General features: G+C 48.3%; 1 protein-coding gene across 3 annotated transcripts in view; it reads right to left on the bottom strand.

Moving 5' to 3' along the window:
- Positions 1 to 19,148, bottom strand: part of MARCHF6 (membrane associated ring-CH-type finger 6) — a 590,605-nt gene that overhangs the window by 571,043 nt on the left and 414 nt on the right. The gene's annotated exons all lie outside the window — the stretch shown is intronic.

Here is a 19,148-nt window from a genome sequence, read left to right as displayed (position 1 = left end):
TACTTACCAGGGCAGTGATTCACTTTCCTCAGAGGCGGCAACGGACCCAAGGCTGCCTAAGGAAATCACTTCTGCAGGCAAGTACTGAGAGCTGCTGGAAGGAGAGGAAGCCACTGTTGGAGGCTGGAAAGCTGATGGACAAAGGGAGAGCTGCTACTGCACCTGGAGGGAGGTAGAAAGAGAGATGCTGCTGGGAGGGGAAGAGGGAAAGGGATGGGAAGAGAGCTACTGTTGGATAGGGGGGAGGAGGGAAGGGAGAAAGAAAAAAGGAAGGAAACAGCTGGCAGGGAGATTAGAGGAGGGAAAGGGGAGAGACAGGAATGAGAAAGTAGAGAGAGATTGATGCTGGAAAGGGGGTCAGCAGAGAAATGAGAGAGGGATAAAGATGCTAGATCTGGTGTAGGAGAGATAAAAATGAAGAAAGCAGTGAAGCTGGAATGAATGATGTAAAAAGGAGAGAGGAGGCACAGGCTGGATGGAAAGGGGAGAGGGGCATAGAAAGAAGTCAGATACATATGGAAGGGGGAGAGGCCAGACAGTGGATGGAACGGGCAGACGCTGGAAGGAAGAGTGGAAAGAAGATGAAAGCAGAGACCACAAAAGGTAGAAAAAAATCATTTTATTTCTATTTTGTCATTACAATATGTCAGATTTGAAATATATATCCTGCTAGAGACATAACTGGGGACTGCAAAGCCTAACACTATTCCTGTCATGTGTTGACTGCAGTATTCTGTTAGCATGATATTTCTGTGTAGCATTCTGTAATAATTTGGCTTGTTCAGTTTTCTTGATAGTAGAGGGGATATATGTGAAGGGGAGGGGAGACAGGGGTTTTGTTGGTCCTTGCTCTGAATATTTATATTTATAAAATGACAATTGTACAGAATATTGTTTCTTTTTATACTTTAATAAAATACGTTCAATATAAAATCATAACTGAGGCTTGTGCAGATGGGATCAGATGGTTTGTGGGGACCGAGCTTGCGGAGACTGGGTGAAAATGTGTTTTTATTTCGGTCTTAGTAGTTTGCCAGTCCACAAAATAATTCTTTTATTTCTGGGTGTAAAAAGGTTGAAGAACACTGTTGTAGACTATTGCAACAGTCTCTACCTACCATGACCAATCAACATGATAAAACAGCTGCAGACCATCCAGAACACAGCACTCAGACTCATCTACTCTCTTAGCAAGTTTGACCACATTACCAATGCATACTTAGAATCTCACTGGCTACCGATAAAAGCAAGATCCCAATTCAAATTCTACTGTCTTCTATTCAAAATAATGCATAGAGTTGCACCCAGTTACCTAGACAACCGCCTACACCGTTACCTCCCACCTAGAAGAAGGAGAACTCAGAACCTCTTCACCTACCTTCCTCTCAATGGTACTAGATACAAGAAACTATACGACAACCTTCTAGCGACACAGGCAGCTAAAATTGACCCTTCCATCTCCAAAATACTGAACAAAACAACAGACATTAAAGTGTTCAGAAAAGAAATAAAAACATCTATTCAAAAAATACTTCCCACCACTCTAACCTCCATATCATTAGCTCAAGATTATACCCTCGGAAATACCACCCCTATTGTAACGCCTAATCAAAACCTCAAACTAATCTCTTCAAACTATATCTCCAACATATATTAAGAAACCCAAATAAACAATCTCCATCAGCAACCAGAAAATTTCTTCCTTAAACGATGTATCACATATTAAGAAACCTATAAGCTATTACCATCTGTAACTTCTTCCATCAACACTATGTAACCATCTTCTGTAACCTGAACTGTATTACTATTCTATACTGTAACCTGTAATATACTCACTTCCTTGTTATGCAATTCTACTGGAAATGTCCAGACATCTTCTAAATTGTAATCCGCCTAGAACCGCAAGGCACAGGCGGAATAGAAATCACTAATGTAATGTAATGTAATTGGCTCCTGGTTAAAAGGAGCTGTACAGCCCTTCCTGTCTGTTCGGAGGGGCCCGTCTAGCATGTGCCATGAGAAAATGGTGACAGGAGAAACCAGCGTGATAAGCATGGAAATCTGAAGTCCAGGCCCCCTCAGAAATAGAGAAAGAGAGTCCTGGCCGCAGGAAGATGTGCAGTGTCATTATGCCCATAGAGTCAGCCCGAACTTGGAAACTGTTTGTACTACCTTTAGGCATATATATCCTGTGCCACTACTAGACACATGCAGCTCAGCACAGAGGCCCAAATAAGGACAGTTACCAACAGACAAAGGCTCAATCTGCAGGGACCCCAAGAGAGACAATGAGATACCTGTGTGAAATACAGGGTACTATCTTACTGCTGATCTCAACGTGCCGTGAGTTGCCGTATGTCGCCCCAGTCCGGAGACAAACCGAGATTGGGTGACCTAGCACAGGTCAGAGTCTCTCTGGTAAACCCCTTGAGTGCTAACCCCAGAGTCCGATTAAACAAGCAGCTTCCTTCAAGGGAGTACAGCAGGAACACAGACATAGACATATAAAGCTGCCCAAGCTTGTCCCAAAGCTGGTGAAACACATACAACTTGTCTGAACCGGAAAGGAGAGAAGCCTCAGCATACCCTGACCAAAGTCAGCTGGAAATAAACTACCGGAACGCTGCAGCTCTCCCGCCATCGCCGGAGACCCAAGCGCACGCCTGATTCTGACACGTGGCCGCTGCATCAATGCTCCTAGAAACATAGTCGGATTCAAGCCCCGCAAAATTTACCCTGCCGCGGCTTGCATAGAAATAAAATCAGACTCAGGGCATAACCAGAAGAACGGGCCCACAGCGCCGGAAAAAACATGTCCCATCTCATGCTGCTATAAACTGGCACCTGCACAATCAGCTGCACATGGCCGTGACAAACACCGATGAAAGAGAGCCTCAGAATAAAGAGGACTACTATTGCTGCACTGAAACTCAACAATGAGAACAAGTGTGAGCATGAAATTGCACCGCTACTGCCGCGCTGTAACCAACAAGGAAACCAAGCGCGTGCATGCAAAGGGCGGGAAGTCCTGGCTCCCTCCACGGATTTCTAGTCATAAAACTTAGCCTCAATAAAATATCCATGCCTTAAACGTACGTTGACCAAACCCACATTACTAAGACTCCCAAACAGAACCTGAAGTTCAACAGACATACAGTGGTGCCTCGCATAACGGACGCCTCGCACAGCGAACGCTGCGCACAACGAACTTTATGTCTTGATCCGTACAACGAACTTCGTTTCACACAACGAAGTCGCCCACTGCGCTTAACTGCCCTCTCTCCGCCTGGCTCCCTCTTGCCCCCCCGACTCCCCGACACGATCGGGGCAAGAGGGAGCTCAAGCCCTCTTGCCCCCCGACTCCCCGACACGATCGGGGCAAAAGGGAGCCCAAGCCCTCTTGCCCCGCCGATTCCCCAACTCCCCGACAATATCGGGCCAGGAGGGAGCCCAAGTCCTCCTGGCCACGGCGACCCCCTAACCCCACCCTGCACTACATTACGGGCAGGAGGGATCCCAGGCCCTCCTGCCCTCGACGCAAACCCCCCTCCCCCCAACGACCGTCCCCCCCCAAGAACCTCCGACCGCCCTCCCAGCCGACCCGCGACCCCCCTGGCCGACCCCCACGACACCCCCAACCCCCTTCCCCGTACCTTTCTGTAGTTGGCCGGACAGACGGGAGCCAAACCCGCCTGTCCGGCAGGCAGCCATCGACGGAATGAGGCCGGATTGGCCCATCCGTCCCAAAGCTCCGCCTACTGGTGGGGCCTAAGGCGCCTGGGCCAATCAGAATAGGCCCGGGAGCCTTAGGTCCCTCCTGGGGGCGGGGCCTGAGGCACATGGGCCCAACCCGACCATGTGCCTCAGGCCCTGCCCCCAGGAGGGACCTAAGGCTCCCGGGCCTATTCTGATTGGCCCAGGCGCCTTAGGCCCCACCAGTAGGCGGAGCTTTGGGACGGATGGGCCAATCCGGCCTCATTCCGTCGATGGCTGCCTGCCGGACAGGCGGGTTTGGCTCCCGTCTGTCCGGCCAACTACAGAAAGGTACGGGGAAGGGGGATGGGGTGTCGTGGGGGTCGGCCAGGGGGGTCGCGGGTCGGCTGGGAGGGCGGTCGGAGGTTCTTGGGGGGGGGCGGTCGTTGGGGGGAGGGGGGTTTGCGTCGAGGGCAGGGGGGCCTGGGATCCCTCCTGCCCGTAATGTAGTGCAGGGTGGGGTTAGGGGGTCGCCGTGGCCAGGAGGACTTGGGCTCCCTCCTGGCCCGATATTGTCGGGGAGTTGGGGAATCGGCGGGGCAAGAGGGCTTGGGCTCCCTTTTGCCCCGATCGTGTCGGGGAGTCGGGGGGCAAGAGGGCTTGAGCTCCCTCTTGCCCCGATCGTGTCGGGGAGTCGGGGGGGGCAAGAGGGCTTGGGCTCCCTCTTGCCCCGATCGTGTCGGGGAGTCGGGGGGGCAAGAGGGCTTGAGCTCCCTCTTGCCCCGATCGTGTCGGGGAGTCGGGGGGGCAAGAGGGCTTGAGCTCCCTCTTGCCCCGATCGTGTCGGGGAGTCGGGGGGGCAAGAGGGCTTGAGCTCCCTCTTGCCCCGATCGTGTCGGGGAGTCGGGGGGCAAGAGGGCTTGAGCTCCCTCTTGCCCCGATCGTGTCGGGGGTGCCAGGGACCACACGGAGTCACCCACCGTACCACCCGATTCGGGTAAGCGCAGGTATCGGTGGGTGGCTTATTTGCGGGGGGGTGCCTTATTTTACATTTTTTTCTAAAAAGGGGGGGCTGTCTTATTTGATGGCCCTGCCTTATCGGGGAAACACGGTAGAAAAAAAAAAAAAAAAATGAACAGTTAAGTCCCAGTTTTTGCCGCTGAGACTCTGCCCTCTCTCACTGTAAAATTAGACTCTACTTAGTCTGTCTTTAAATTTAAAAAATGTGTGTTGTTTTAAAAAACAATTATGTTTTTAGATGTATCTAAATAAAAATAATAACCAAAAATTTATCTTTTTTTATGTCATCTTAGCATATTTTATGCTGCAGAACGAATTATTTTTTTTTACATGTATTCTTATGGGAAAACGCGTTTCACATAACGAACGTTTCACATAACAAACTTGCTCCTGGAACCAATTAAGTTCGTTGTGTGAGGCACCACTGTACTCACAAATTTGTTGTTAGGGCAGGTTGAAGCCAGTTAAATCTGGTTGATCAGCAGTAACCAGGCAGAATTGAGGAACTGTGGTCTTTTTTTTTTTTTTTTTTACAGAGAAGGGAAAGAAGAAAAATATTGAGACCCAGTCAGACCCTCTATCACTGGAGGGAGGTGAGGCAAGGACCTGGGGGGGCCCAGGTGTAACCCCTAAAGCCGGCACCGTTCAGCCAGACACCCCTGTCTCACTGAAGAAAAAATCTCAACAGGAGAAATAGCATTGCCAGCTCACTGAAGAGAAATCTCAACAGGAGAAACAGAATGGCAGTCTCCCTGAAGAGAAACCTCAACAGGAGAAAATAAAGTTCCAGCCACAGCCAGAATTCAGGAGCTAGTTGAATAGCGAACTTTTCCTGCTGGGAGATAGAGATTACTGATGAGACAAGAGGAGTGCCAGCCAATAGGACCACCTGTTAATCAGTTTCTCTATCTCCGCCTGCTGGTAGATGTGAGCTATCCCATTGGTCTCTGGATTCATCTGCTGCTGTTGCTAGGGAATATTCATTCAAACATCTCAGACAACAATAATAAGAAAATCATTAAGGCTTAACTTCAGTTCAAGTCCACATATGGAGATTCAAGGTATACATAGCGGAAAATTAAAGAAACATTAACAAACTAAATTGCTATATAAAGAAGAAACAGACCTTTAGACTGAGACAGGATAATAAATAATCAATTTGCCCTCATAATTCCCCTTAAGCCTGAGGCACTGTGGACAAGAATGTTGTCAGCTGGCTTGGGTCAAAGAAAACATATTTTTTCATACAATATTGTATCACACATTTACATGGATGTCGAAGAAAACAGGTCGCTCCCAAAGCTATAACCCCTGGTTTTAAAAGAAGAAATTTGAGTCTCCTTTTTTAAGTATCGCAAACCAGATCTGGGAAAAAGCATAGTTACTTACCGTAACATGTGTCATCCAGGGACAGCAGGCAGCTATTCTCACATATGGGTGATGACATCGACGGAGCCCCGATGCGGAAGCCTCGCAAGCAGACTTGCTTGTAGAAACTAGAAGTTTTGAGTCAGCCGCACAGCGCATGCACGAGTGCCTTCCCGCCCAGCACAGGGTGCGTCTCCTCAGTTCAGATAGCTAGCAGAGAAGCCAACCAGGGGAGATGGGTGGGTTGTGAGAATAGCTGCCTGCTGTACCTGGATAACACCTGTTACGGTAAGTAATTGTGCTTTATCCCAGGACAAGCAGGCAGCCTATTCTCACATATGGGTGACCTCCAAGCTAACCAGAATGGGATGGTGGGAGTGTTGTCAATTTAGGAGAATAAATTTTGTAATACTGTCTAGCCAAACTGGCCATCCCGTCTGGAGAAAACATCCAGACAATAGTGAGAAGTGAAAGTATGAACCGAGGACCAAGTAAGCAGCCTTGCAAATTTCCTCAATAGGTGTAGATATGAGGAAAGCTACTGAAGCTGCTATTGCTCTGACCTTATGGGATGTGACTCTACTTTGTAGGGGTAATCCAGCCTGGGCATAGCAGAAAGAGATACAAGCAGCCATCCAGTTGGATTTGGTACGCTTAGAGATAGGATGTCTCAACTTATTTGGATCGAAGGAGACAAAAAGTTGAGGAGCAGTTCTGTGTGGTTTGGTGCATTCCAAATAGAAAGCCAAAGCATGTGAAAAAGATAATGAATACGGTACCTTTCTGCACCCAGCGTTGAAAATCTGGAGAAGTACCCACTGGGAAGTGGGGATTGTGTCTAATTGCTAAGTATGATGATGCCTTAGCAGAAAAATGATGACGACAGAGAATCCATCTCCAAGCAGCGATAGCCATAGGAAGAAATGAGACAGCGTGGCAACAGGTGGTGGACGCAGGCCCATGACATGGAGATAACAACTGAAGTGTACAGAGTCCAAGAGTGACAGTTCAAGGTTAGTAGCCGTAAAGCAATGTTACTTACCGTAACAGTTGTTATCCAGGGACAGCAGGCAACTATTCTAACTAGTGGGTGACGTCATCCAAAGGAGCCCCGATGCGGACATCTCACAAGCACACTTGCTTGTAGAAACTTTTAGAAGTTTCGAGTTGCCCACACCGCACATGCGCGAGTGCCTTCCCGCCCGATGCACCAGGCGTGTCTCCTCAGTTCAGATAGCTAGCAGAGAAGCCAACCCAGGGAGGTGGGTGGGACGTGAGAATAGCTGCCTGCTGTCTCTGGATAACAACTGTTACGGTAAGTAACATTGCTTTAGCCCAGGACAAGCAGGCAGGTATTCTCACTAGTGGGTGACCTCCAAGCTTACCACAATGGGATGGTGGGAGAGTTGGCAACTTAGAAGAACAAATTTTGCAACACTGTTTGGCCAAACTGTCCATCCCGTCTGGAGAAGGTATCCAGACAATAGTGTGAGGTGAAGGTATGAACCGAGGACCAAGTGGCAGCTTTACAAATCTCCTCAATCGGTGTCAATCTGAGGAAAGCTACAGAGGCTGCCATTGCTCTGACCTTATGGGCTGTGACTTTACTGGGAAGGGGTAATTCAGCCTGGGCATAGCAGAAAGAGATACAAGCCGCCATCCAGTTGGAGATGGTGCGCTTAGAGATAGGGCATCCCAACTTGTTTGGATCAAAGGAGATGAAAAGTTGAGGAACAGATCTGTGAGGCTTGGTGCGTTCCAGGTAGAAAGCCAAAGCACGCTTACAGTCCAGAGTGTGAAGAGCTGATTCTCCAAGATGAGAATGCGGCTTCGGAAAAAACACAGGAAGAACAATGGATTGATTCAGATGAAATTCCGAGACCACCTTGGGGAGGAATTTGGGATGAGTGCGAAAGACCACCTTGTCATGATGAAACACTGTAAAGGGCGGATCCGCAACCAACGCTTGAAGTTCACTCACTCGACGGGTAGAAGTGAGGCCAATGAGAAGCACCACTTTCCAAGTGAGAAATTTCAGAGGAGCCTTGTTAAGAGGTTCAAATGGAGGCTTCATAAGTTGAGAAAGAACAACATTGAGGTCCCAAACCACCGGAGGCAGTTTGAGGGGAGGATTGGCATGGAAAAGTCCTTTCATGAATCTGGAAACCACAGGATGTGCAGAAAGAGGTTTCCCTTGAAGAGGCTGGTGGAAAGCAGCAATTGCACTAAGATGGACTCTGATCGATGTAGACTTGAGACCAGAATGAGACAGGTACAAAAGGTAGTCCAAAACAGAGGACAAAGAGGCATGTTGAGATTCCTTGTGATGAGAAAAACACCAAGTAGAGAATCTAGTCCATTTCTGGGAATAGCATTGTCTAGTAGCAGGCTTCCTTGAAGCTTCCAAAACATCCCGCACAGCTGGTGAAAACTGAAGGGAAGTTACGCTGAGAGGAACCAAGCTGTCAGGTGTAGCGACTGCAGGTTGGGATGAAGCAGAGATCCCTGATGCTGCGTAAGCAGAGATGGAAACACTGGAAGAAGGAAGGGCTCCCTGCTGCTGAGTAGCAGAAGAAGGAAGTACCAAGGTTGCCTGGGCCACCGAGGAGCAATCAGAATCATGGTGGCCCGGTCGGACTTGAGCTTGACCAGAGTCTTTTGAATGAGAGGAAACGGAGGAAACGCATACAGAAAGAGATTCCCCCAGCCCAGAAGAAAAGCATCTGCCTCGAGACGATGAGGGCTGTAGATCCTGGAGCAGAACTGAGGCAGTTTGAAGTTGTGGGGAGCTGCAAAGAGGTCGATCTGAGCCGTTCCCCACAGGGAGAAGATTTGATGAAGGGGCGTGGAATGGAGAGTCCACTCGTGAGGCTGTAGAAGACTCAAGTTGTCCGCCAAGGCATTGTCCGCCCCCTGAATGTAGACAGCTTTGAGGAAGGCGTTGTGCCGAATCGCCCAGTCCCAAATTTTCAGAGCTTCCTGACAGAGGGAGGCCGATCCCGTGCCCCCCCTGCTTGTTGACATAATACATGGCGACCTGATTGTCCGTACGAATGAAGATCACCATGTCGTGAAGTAGATGCTGAAAAGCATTGAGAGCATTGAAAATCGCCCTGAGCTCCAGGAGATTGATATGGCACAGACGATCCGCACTCGTCCAATATCCCTGGGTGCGGAGCGCATCCAGTTGAGCCCCCCCCCCCCAAGCATAGGTCGAGGAGTCGGTCGTGAGGACCTTCTGATGGGTAGGCATGTGAAACAGCAAATCTCTGGAAAGACTGGAAGAGAGCATCCACCAGCGAAGCAACTGCAGCAGAGCAGGAGTGACCTGAATGTGACGAGTCAGAGGGTCGGAGATCTGCGACCATTGAGAAGCTAGGGTCCACTGAGGAATCTGCAGGTGAAGTCTGGCAAAAGGAGTCATGTGAACCGTAGAGGCCATGTGGCCCAGGAGCACCATCATGTGTCTCGCTGAGATGGATGGGCGAGAAGAGACCGAGTGACAAAGCTGAAGAAGAGCCGCCAGGCGTTGAGGAGGAAGGAACGCTCTGAGTTGAATAGTATCCAGAACAGCTCCGATGAAGGGGAGAGTCTGTGAAGGTTGAAGATGGGATTTGGGAAAGTTGATCTCGAATCCCAGACTCTGCAGAAACCAGATTGTCCTCTGAGTGGCCCGGACGGCCCCCTGAGATGTGGAATCCTTGATGAGCCAGTCGTCGAGGTAGGGAAACACCTGCAGACCATGGTTCCTGAGTGCTGCGGCCACCACAACCAGGCACTTGGTGAAGACTCTGGGAGACGAAGCAAGGCCGAAAGGAAGCACTCTGTACTGAAGATGGAGGTGTCCCACCCGAAATCTGAGGTATTGATGGGAGGCCGGATGGATGGGAATACGAGTGTAGGCCTCCTTGAGATCCAGGGAGTATAACCAGTCGTTCTGCTCGAGGAGGGGATAGAGAGAAGCCAGGGTCAACATGCGAAACTTCTCCCTGACCAGAAACTTGTTGAGCACCCTGAGGTCCAAAATAGGACGCAGGTCGCCCATCTTCTTCGGAACAAGGAAGTATCGGGAGTAAAAAACCCTGTTCCGTTGGTCTACAGGGACCGGCTCGACGGCACGAAGCCGGAGCAAAGCCTGAGCTTCCTATAGAAGAAGGGCGGTCTGGGTTAAGTTGGAAGGATACTCTCTTGGAGGATGTTCCGGAGGAACATGATGGAAATGAAAAGAGTATCCCTCTCTTACGATGCAAAGGACCCAGAGGTCGGTGGTAATAGTCGTCCATCGATGGTAAAAATTTTGGAGACGACCTCCGATGGGAAAAAGCGGGGAGGGCAGAACAATGGTAGTTAAGCTCCCTACGAGACAGTCAAAAAGGCTGGGGAGCCTTGGGAAAAGCAGAAGGTTGAGGCTTTTGTAGGGGCTTCTGCTGATGCTGCCTCTTCACTGGCAAGTGTGCTTGTGAGATGTCCGCATCAGGGCTCCGTTGGAACGCGTCACCCACTAGTGAGAATACCTGCCTGCTTGTCCTGGGATAAAATCCTCAGCCGCACGAAACCAGTCACTGACATGCCGCATAGCACAAGCAACAGTAACAAATTTGATGTTCAAGAGTTCCAGCCCCCCATTGAGACCAGTGTACAAATCACAGTATAAAGGAGCCTCGCCCTACTTCCCAGCCACAGATAAGCCTGTAGAGATTTTTGCAAGCTCCGCTCATCTCAAACCCTCAAAAAGAGGGGTAGCATCTGGAAAATATACATCCACTTAGGAGCCAAAATCATGTTAAACAAGTGAATTCTACCAAGTAGGGAAAGAGGGTAGGCTCGCCAAAGATTTAATTTCACAGCAGTATCTCTCAACAAAGACTGCACATTAATAGTATACAAACAGGAGAAGTGAGAAGGAATTAAAATCCCTAAATATTTGATATGCTCCGTAGCCCACTGCAGAGGAAAAGGGCCCACCCATGAAGCCCTGACCTCTGGAAGTAGCGGAAGAGACCGAGAAACCCAGAAAAGGCTCCAAAGAGAGAGATAGTATCTAGGATAGGTAAAGACTACTGGGGGTCAGTTAGAACCAGTAAGAGATCATTGGCATAAGCGAGTGCCTTAACTGAAACCTCAGATAAGGGGACCCCCGAGATACCTGGAGACATCCTAACCGTGGAAAGTAACAGGGAAAGAGGACAGCCCTGTCTGGTTCCTGGAGCTATAGGAAAAGGGAGAGACCCATATCCAATTGACAAAAACACAAGCAGTGGTGTTGTGATAAAAAGCTTGAATAGCTTGTAAAAACATACCCTGCACACCCAGATGGGAAAGTACCTTTATCAAAGGCTTTTACGGCATCCAGTAAGCCACGGCCAAAAGCAATTTCCTAACATTCAGAACCGATTGACAACCTCTAACAAAGCCTACCTGCTCCTCTCCAATCAACTCTGGAAGGATTATGGCCAGCCTGGATGCCAAAAGAGTAGAGAGCTACTTGAGATCTACATTTATTAAAGAAATCAGGCGATAAGCGGTCACTAGTTCAGCATCAGCCCTCGGTTTAGGGAGCAAAGTAATCAAGGCTGAGTTGGCCTGGTCCAGAAAAGCGCCCTCCTGCAAAGCAGTGGCATAATAAGCAAGGAGGGGGTCACACCAAGGGAACCTGTAACATCCTATAGAACTCCCCAGAGAACCCATCAGGTCCCAGAGCGGAGCCTAATTTAAGAGAGGCTACGGCTTTCTGGAGTTCTTTAGCCGTGAAAGGAAAATTTAAAGTGTCCAATTGTGTGTCAGATAGCTGAGGCAGCTGAGAGTGAAGCAAAAAGTCCCTGAGGGAAGCATCTGAGGGAGAGACTCCCCCATTATATAAGGAGGAGAAAAACTCCACAAACAAGTGGGAAATATGGTCAGGCTTAGTGTGTATTGTGCCCGTGGAGTCTTTAATGGTGACAATATGTTGGAGCCCTCCCCAACCCTTAACTATAGTTGCCAACAACTTTCCACTCTTATTTCCATAGCCAAAAAACCTTCCCTTCCAGTAGAGCAGCAAACGCATGGTGCGCTTGTGGATCATAAAGTTTAGGGCCAACTGAGAGGTCAGCAAGACCTCCCTGTTAGCCTGAGAGGGGACCCTAACATACGCCACCTTGTGGTTCTGGATCTGTTTCTCTAAACCCAAGATACCAGCCGCCAACCATTTATTGCGAGCACTGACATAAGTTATGATATCCCCTCTAAGTACAGCCTTCCCCGCAGACCAAAATAAAAACAGGTCAGATAGATGTAGTGAATTATTATGAGTATAATCCTCCCATCTGGTGCGAAGATATTTTGAAAAGTGGGGATCCCGAAATAGGTAAGCAGGAAACCTCCACCCACCCCCTCTGTTGACGATAAAACTGAGGGGACTCCAGCTCAATCCATACCATGCAATGATCAGACCCCTCCCCAGGGCCCACCACCGCCAAAGAAACAAAGAGTAATAGCCCCCGCTGGACAAAGATGTAGTCCAAATGGGAATAAGTGCCGTGAGCCCTGGAGAGGTGTGTATAATCCCGTTCCCTCAGGTGTAAAGAGTGCCATGTATCCACCAAATCTAGTACTGTGGTAAAAGTCACTAAATCATTACTCACACCCTCACCACCAGAAGGGAGACCTGTGGATCTATCCAAGGTGGGGTCATGAACCAATTTCATATCCCCCACCACCTTCAAATCATCCAATTTGGAAGTAGTACAGATGTGCAGCAGATCCCTATAGAACCGCTTATCCCAATATGCAGGGCCATATACGACCAATAAAGAAAGGGCACGGCCCCACAGATTCAAATCAAGTAAAAGATAGAGATCCTGAGAGTCCCTCTGTCAGAGTGTAGCAGTGCACTGTAATGATTTGCGTATAACAGCCCCCCCCCCCACGTCTACCCCCAGAAGAAGAAAAGTGAACAGCGCCGACCCATGAATGCTGTAATTTTAGGTGTTCGAAGTCTGAGAACGAGTCTCTTGAAGACATGCTATATCAGCCCCCTGCCTCTGCAGAGTTTGTAAAATTTTAGTGCCTTTACCAGGAGAAACAATACCCCCCACATTCCAAGAAACAATTTTAGTGCTGGCCAGTCTAAGTAAGGGTGAAGAGTAAGAGAAGTAAGAATGCAAAGCCCTGCAGAACTAGGGAGGAAGGCATCCAGCCCACACCTTCCCCCTCACCCAAATGCGAGAGAAACCAATCAGTCCCTTTAACACAAGGAATAGAACATAGAGTACACCAGAAACATGAAAACAGAAAAGATAGTAGAAAGAAGAGCAGAGAAAAATCAATAAAAAATATTGCCCCGAGCCCAAACCTCGGAGTCCCAACCCCATAATCTCAAACCCCACAAAAACCACTGGGGCACAAGTCCCACAGAACACAGCACAAAATGCTGGAGAAATTCATCAAATCGCATGGGGCTCCACCCCACGACAAAAGCTAGGAAAGGGCCCAGAGTAACAGCAGGCCACCAGCAAGACCCCCATCAGGCCTACAAACAGAAGCAGCAAAAACCAGAAAAATACTGCTCCACTGAGCAAACAGTAAGGCACAGTACAGACGCTAGAGAGATCAGCTGTCCAAACTTCAGGTGTTAAGTGTCCATAAAGGCTTGTGCCCTTTCTACAGAGTCAAAAACTTTCCAGGAGCCATCATGAAAATTTTTTAAAGTAGCAGGATAGAGGAACAAGAAGCGAAACGTTTTTGCAGCCAGGGTAGCAGAGAGGTTGAAATTTCTTCCAGCGAGCCTGTAAGGCAGGTGAGTAGTCCTGAAAGATTTGTACATGGTGCTCTTCATAGGACACAAGGTGGCCGATGCTCACGATATTGGCGCAGTAAGGCAACCTTGTGGACGTAATTGTGCACCCTGACAATCACAGCTCGTGGTCTCTATTGGCCTTCCCCAACGCGACCCAGCCGGTGAGCGCGTTTAAAACAAATGGGCCCCAGTTCAGCCGGCAACGGGAGTGCTTTCTGGAGCCTGGAAGTAAGGAGGGTACCCAGCTGGTGGTCAGGGATATTCTCCGGCAACCCCATAAACCTGAGATTCCTCTGTCTGGAGCGGTTTTCCAGGTCTTCCAACTTTGAGGCCTGCTCAGCCACCTGACGCTCCAGAGCCGCGATGGTGGGGGCCGCCACCAAGTTCGTGTCTTCCAGGGCCGACACGCACATCAACTCCCCTGTTCGCCATATTGTAACTGCCAACAAAGCATCTACTTGCCCCAGCTGACAAGACAGCTTCTCCAATTGAGGCTCCAGCGTGCCTTTTACAGCACTAGCTAATTGGATCAGCTGGTGGCAATAAATTCCTTGGGGGAAGGTAGCGGAGGCCATTTTGTCAACAGCTTCCCGACCCACCTCCCGCAGCTTCTTGGTGGATTTGCCAGCCATCCCAGGGTCCAGGAGAAGAAGAAATCTGTCCATACCGATTATAAAGCTGGTGAAATCCTGAAACAACCCCAATAATGAAGCGGATGCGGTCCGATAGGTAGCGATAGGGATCGGGGCTCAGAAGCAGAGCTAGCCCACGTCTGCTCTGCTCACATTGTCACGTGATCTCCTAGACTTAGAATTATAAGACGCACTAAATGAGGCTCTATACGCCTTCTCTGGCCTATATCTCCTGGCATACCTAAAGTGTAGCCTAGCAGCAGATGATCTACTTGCCCCCCTAGGCCTGTCCTCCAGCAACCGCTGGGATTTGGTATCGCCAAAATCCTTCACCTGTTTATCCAGGTCTGCACCAAACAACAACTGGCCTTTAAAGGGAAGCCTCACTAAGCGAGATTTAGAGGCGGTGTCTGCTGCCCAATCTCGCAGCCACAAATGTTTAGCTGAGGCCCTGACCATATCATATAAGGCATCTACCAGATATGCCAGCCCAGACTCCACCTCCGGGAACTGCTGGAGCAAAGAGTCCCTTGAAGCCATCAGACCATCCGTGATCTGCTGGACCCATCTGAAGACAAGCCCATGCCGCATAAGAACTGCATACGGCAGAGTCTGGGCTGCCACCCCAAAAGAAAAGAACATAAGAATTGCCACTGCTGAGTCAGACCAGTGGTCCATCATGCCCAGCAGTCCGCTCAAGCGACGGCCCTCTGGTCTAAGATCAGCACCCTAACTGAGACTAGCCCTACCAGCGCACGTTCCTGTTCAGCAGAAACTTGTCTAACTTTGTCTTGAATCCTTGGAGGGTGTTTTCCCCTATAACAGCCTCTGGAAGAGCGTTCCAGCTCTCTATCACTCTCTGGGTGAAGAACCTCCTTATACGGAATCTATCCCCTTTCAACTTTAGAGAGTGCCCTCTTGTTCTCCCTACCTTGAAGAGGGTGAACAACCTGTCCTTATCTATTAAGTCTATCCCCTTCAGTACCTCGAATGTTTCGATCATGTCCCCTCTCAATCTCCTCTGTTCGAGAGAGAAGAGGCGCCGTTTCTCTAATCTTTCGCTGTACGGCAGCTCCTCCAGCCCCTTAACCATCTTAGCCGCTCTTCTCTGGACCCTTTCGAGTAGTACCATGTCCTTCTTCATGTACGGCGACCAGTGCTGGACGCAGTACTCCAGGAGAGGGCGTACCATGGCCCAGTACAGCAGCATGATAACCTTCTCTGATCTGTTCATGATCCACTTCTTTATCATTCCTAGCATTCTGTTTGCCCTTTTTGCTGCCGCCACACATTGTGTGGACGGCTTCATCGACTTGTCGATCAGAACTCCCAAGTCCTTTTCCTGGGAGGTCTCTCCAAGTACCGCCCCAGACATCCTGTATTCGTGCATGAGATTTTTGTTACAGTCATGCATCACTTTACACTTATCCACGGGTTAGAAGTTTCAAGGAAGCTTCAATTCTCTTATCTTGAGGATCTCTAAGCACCACTCCAACTTCTACAAGCAGAGTTGTCTTCCTAGCTATGGTTTCCACTAGTGCATCCACCCTGGGCAGCCAAATCCTCCTGAGCTACCGGATACAACTGTCTCATAGCCTTAGCTACCCTGAGCCCAAATTCAGGTGTGACCCATTCTGCAGCTATCAATTCCAGCATGGCCTCATGCACTGGAAAAGATCTAGGAGTCCTCCTAGTGCTGCCATTAAGGGGTTGGGAGCTGTCACCACCCCTGGATCTGGCTGAGAAATGTGAAAGGCACTCCAGGGCCTTAGAAATAAATGCCAACAGTTCCTCTTTATGGAACAACCTCAGAACCAACAGGTCATCACCCTCAGCCACTACCAACTCATCCAACTCTGCCTCGGGCCCGCTGGAATCTCCTGGTGCCCCAAACAAAGTAAGACCTAGATTAGGGCAAGAATCCTGCTCTTCCTCTGAGTCTAGCATTATCTTGCGCCGCTTGGCTCTGTCTTTCCCTACCTCAGTCTGAGGCTGGACCTGCAGCGCCGGAACCAAGGCATCCCCTGCCTCTTCATCCTCTTTACCGGAGTTTGCCTTCTGCAACAAGAAGGCTTTGTGCATAACATAGACAAACTCCGGGGAGAAAGGCAGAGAACCAGATTGCCAAACTTCTAACCCCGGTTCGGGCTGCACCTTTCCTCCTCCCCCCCACCACCATTGAACTCCCTCAGGACAACCATTGCCGGAGAGGCCCGCTCTTGCAACGGAGCTTTCAACTCAGCAGTCTCATCAGACATGCAGGAAAAAGACGCGCCCTCTGGCACCGCAAAATTCAACCCCGCGTTCCCCGCACAACTGGCCACATAAATCCCCACCAGCATCCTCCGCTTCCCACAGCGGGAACACCTCTTAACAGCCTCCGCTGCCATATGCAACCCTTTCGGTCAGCAACCCAAAACAAAAAACAATTACTCACGTGCTCCTTATCTCATCGGAAGGCAAAAGGGAGAAGCTTGTGCTGCAGCAGCCAGTGGATGCCGGCACCCAGGGTCTGGGGTTTTGGGCGTTTGTTGTTTTTTTTACTGTATGGGAAAGGAACCTCCAACCCCCTCAGCTTCTCTGCAATGATAGGGAGGGTGGGGAAGGGACCCTGGTGGGCCCAGGTGTTGCCCCTAAAGTTGGCCCAGCTCGGCCAACACCCCAAGGCCCAACTGAAGTCGCAGCAACAGAAGCAACAAACCTTCCGTCCTCAGGAACCAGAATGATAGCCACCATCCAACCTGCTGGAGATAGAGCATACTGATTGGCAAGAGGGAGTTCCATCCAGATATACTCCTGAAAATCAGGGCTCTATCTCCCCCTGCTGGTAGGTATAGGCTATCCCACTGGTCTCTGGATTCATCTGCTGCTGGCACTAAGGAATGTCAATTTGTATATCCCTGGCTCAAATTATAATCCCCAAGTTCTGTTTACAGGGTTTGTTTTCAGATATCCACACATGCTCGATATTTGCATAATCTGACTGGGTTGAAAACTAGACTTCTTTGCAGCGATAAGGAAGTTTCAGATTCTACTGATCACTAGAATTTTTTTTTTTTTAGCCATGCTTCCAAAAGTGCTTTCACTGTCCCGACTGAACAATGGAAGTACATGACTGCCCAGCAATCATGTATAAAGGTATATGGTGCCTAACTGTCATATGCCCACACAATCCTCATTCAGAAAGAGCAGGGTTGGGACACTTGAGCTTCCAAGAAATAATATTGATAAGTTTTCAATTCACAAAACCCCATTTCACTTACAAGTATATACCAAAAATGTAATTGGTTTTCCCATGATAATTCTATCTTGGCAAAAAAAAAATTTAGTTATGAAAAAGGGTAGTGTTAAAGTGGAAGGTTTTTTTTAAAAATAAGCTGTTAGTTTATTACTAATACTTTACATGGATTGTCTTAAAAAGATAATCATCCAAACCATCACAGTGTACTGTATTTGTATATTTAGCATGAACACAAAACTGAAATACTGAAATATTAAAAAAAGAAGAAATCAAGGCTTCTCTGTACCTCAAACTATTTGTGCCAAATTTTCACCTCCATACAAATTAAAAAGCAAAGAAAACAGTATAAGTATTTCTTTTCTAAGAAGAAAAAAAACTCTTATTCAAACTCTTTAGTTATGTCCAATTTTAGTTTGCTGTGTTGGGTTGTTGTTTTTTGGGGGGTGGGGAGGGGATTGTGAACTAAAGTAATAAGCCCACCGCACTCACTGTTCACATGCTGGATTCATTGACCTTTAACAAATCAGGACAACTATCAGAACCTTTACTAAGCTGATCCTTGACTCCAGCATCTTAGTAAAACATGGCACATATCAGGACATCCTTTAAATTTTGTTCAAAACCTTGAGCAACAAAAACAGCACAATGGGGCCCCAACTTTAGTCCTGACATTAACTTTATTGCCAATATTTTAAAAAAATAATAATAATATGAACAGCACAGAGACTGAAAACGTAAAAAAAATTTTTTATAACAATTACTCAATAGTATTTTCTTGTGCTTGATACTCATGTTGTTTTAATTATTCCCATAATAAATAAATCAAGCTTTTGTCTTGTCTTGAAGAGGTTGTAGGTTCTGTCAAGCAAGGATACTCTCTTAGTGCGTCCATCAAGTAGCAGAGTAGAATTAAATAATACTAATATTAAGTTAACTGTATAATAAAGACTTCCTCAAAGTAACACGCATAGAATATATCCAGTCATATAAACCAATAAGTGACACTTTTAGATCTGCCCCTAACCTATCTCTACAAACGTTTACAGCAAAGGAGTAAGTTATATTAAAACATAAAATAAAAAAGCGATCCCCTTTACCTCACTGCACATTTAAAGAAATCCGGTGGGACGGGGGAACAAGACAGCAAAACATACTACTACGTTCCTTATGTGCGTCTGCCTGCAACCAAGGATGTATCAGTGTTAATACATACACATTCTCGCGCACACATAGGATCAGCGCTGTAACACCTTTTTCGGGCTGCTTCATAGAACCAATCTCACTAGCCGAGAAGTCAACATATTTGCTGCTGTCAGGCAGACCACGAGCTTTTTTGGGACTCCCTCGGCCAGACCGGAGGGGCACGCACAAAATCTCAGTAGGAGAAAACAAGAGAAATAGTCAGGGTGCACACACT

The sequence above is a fragment of the Geotrypetes seraphini genome, chromosome 2 (genome assembly GCF_902459505.1).
Source record: "Geotrypetes seraphini chromosome 2, aGeoSer1.1, whole genome shotgun sequence".
NCBI lineage: Eukaryota > Metazoa > Chordata > Amphibia > Gymnophiona > Dermophiidae > Geotrypetes > Geotrypetes seraphini.
This window is presented reverse-complemented; position numbering and strand designations above follow the sequence as displayed.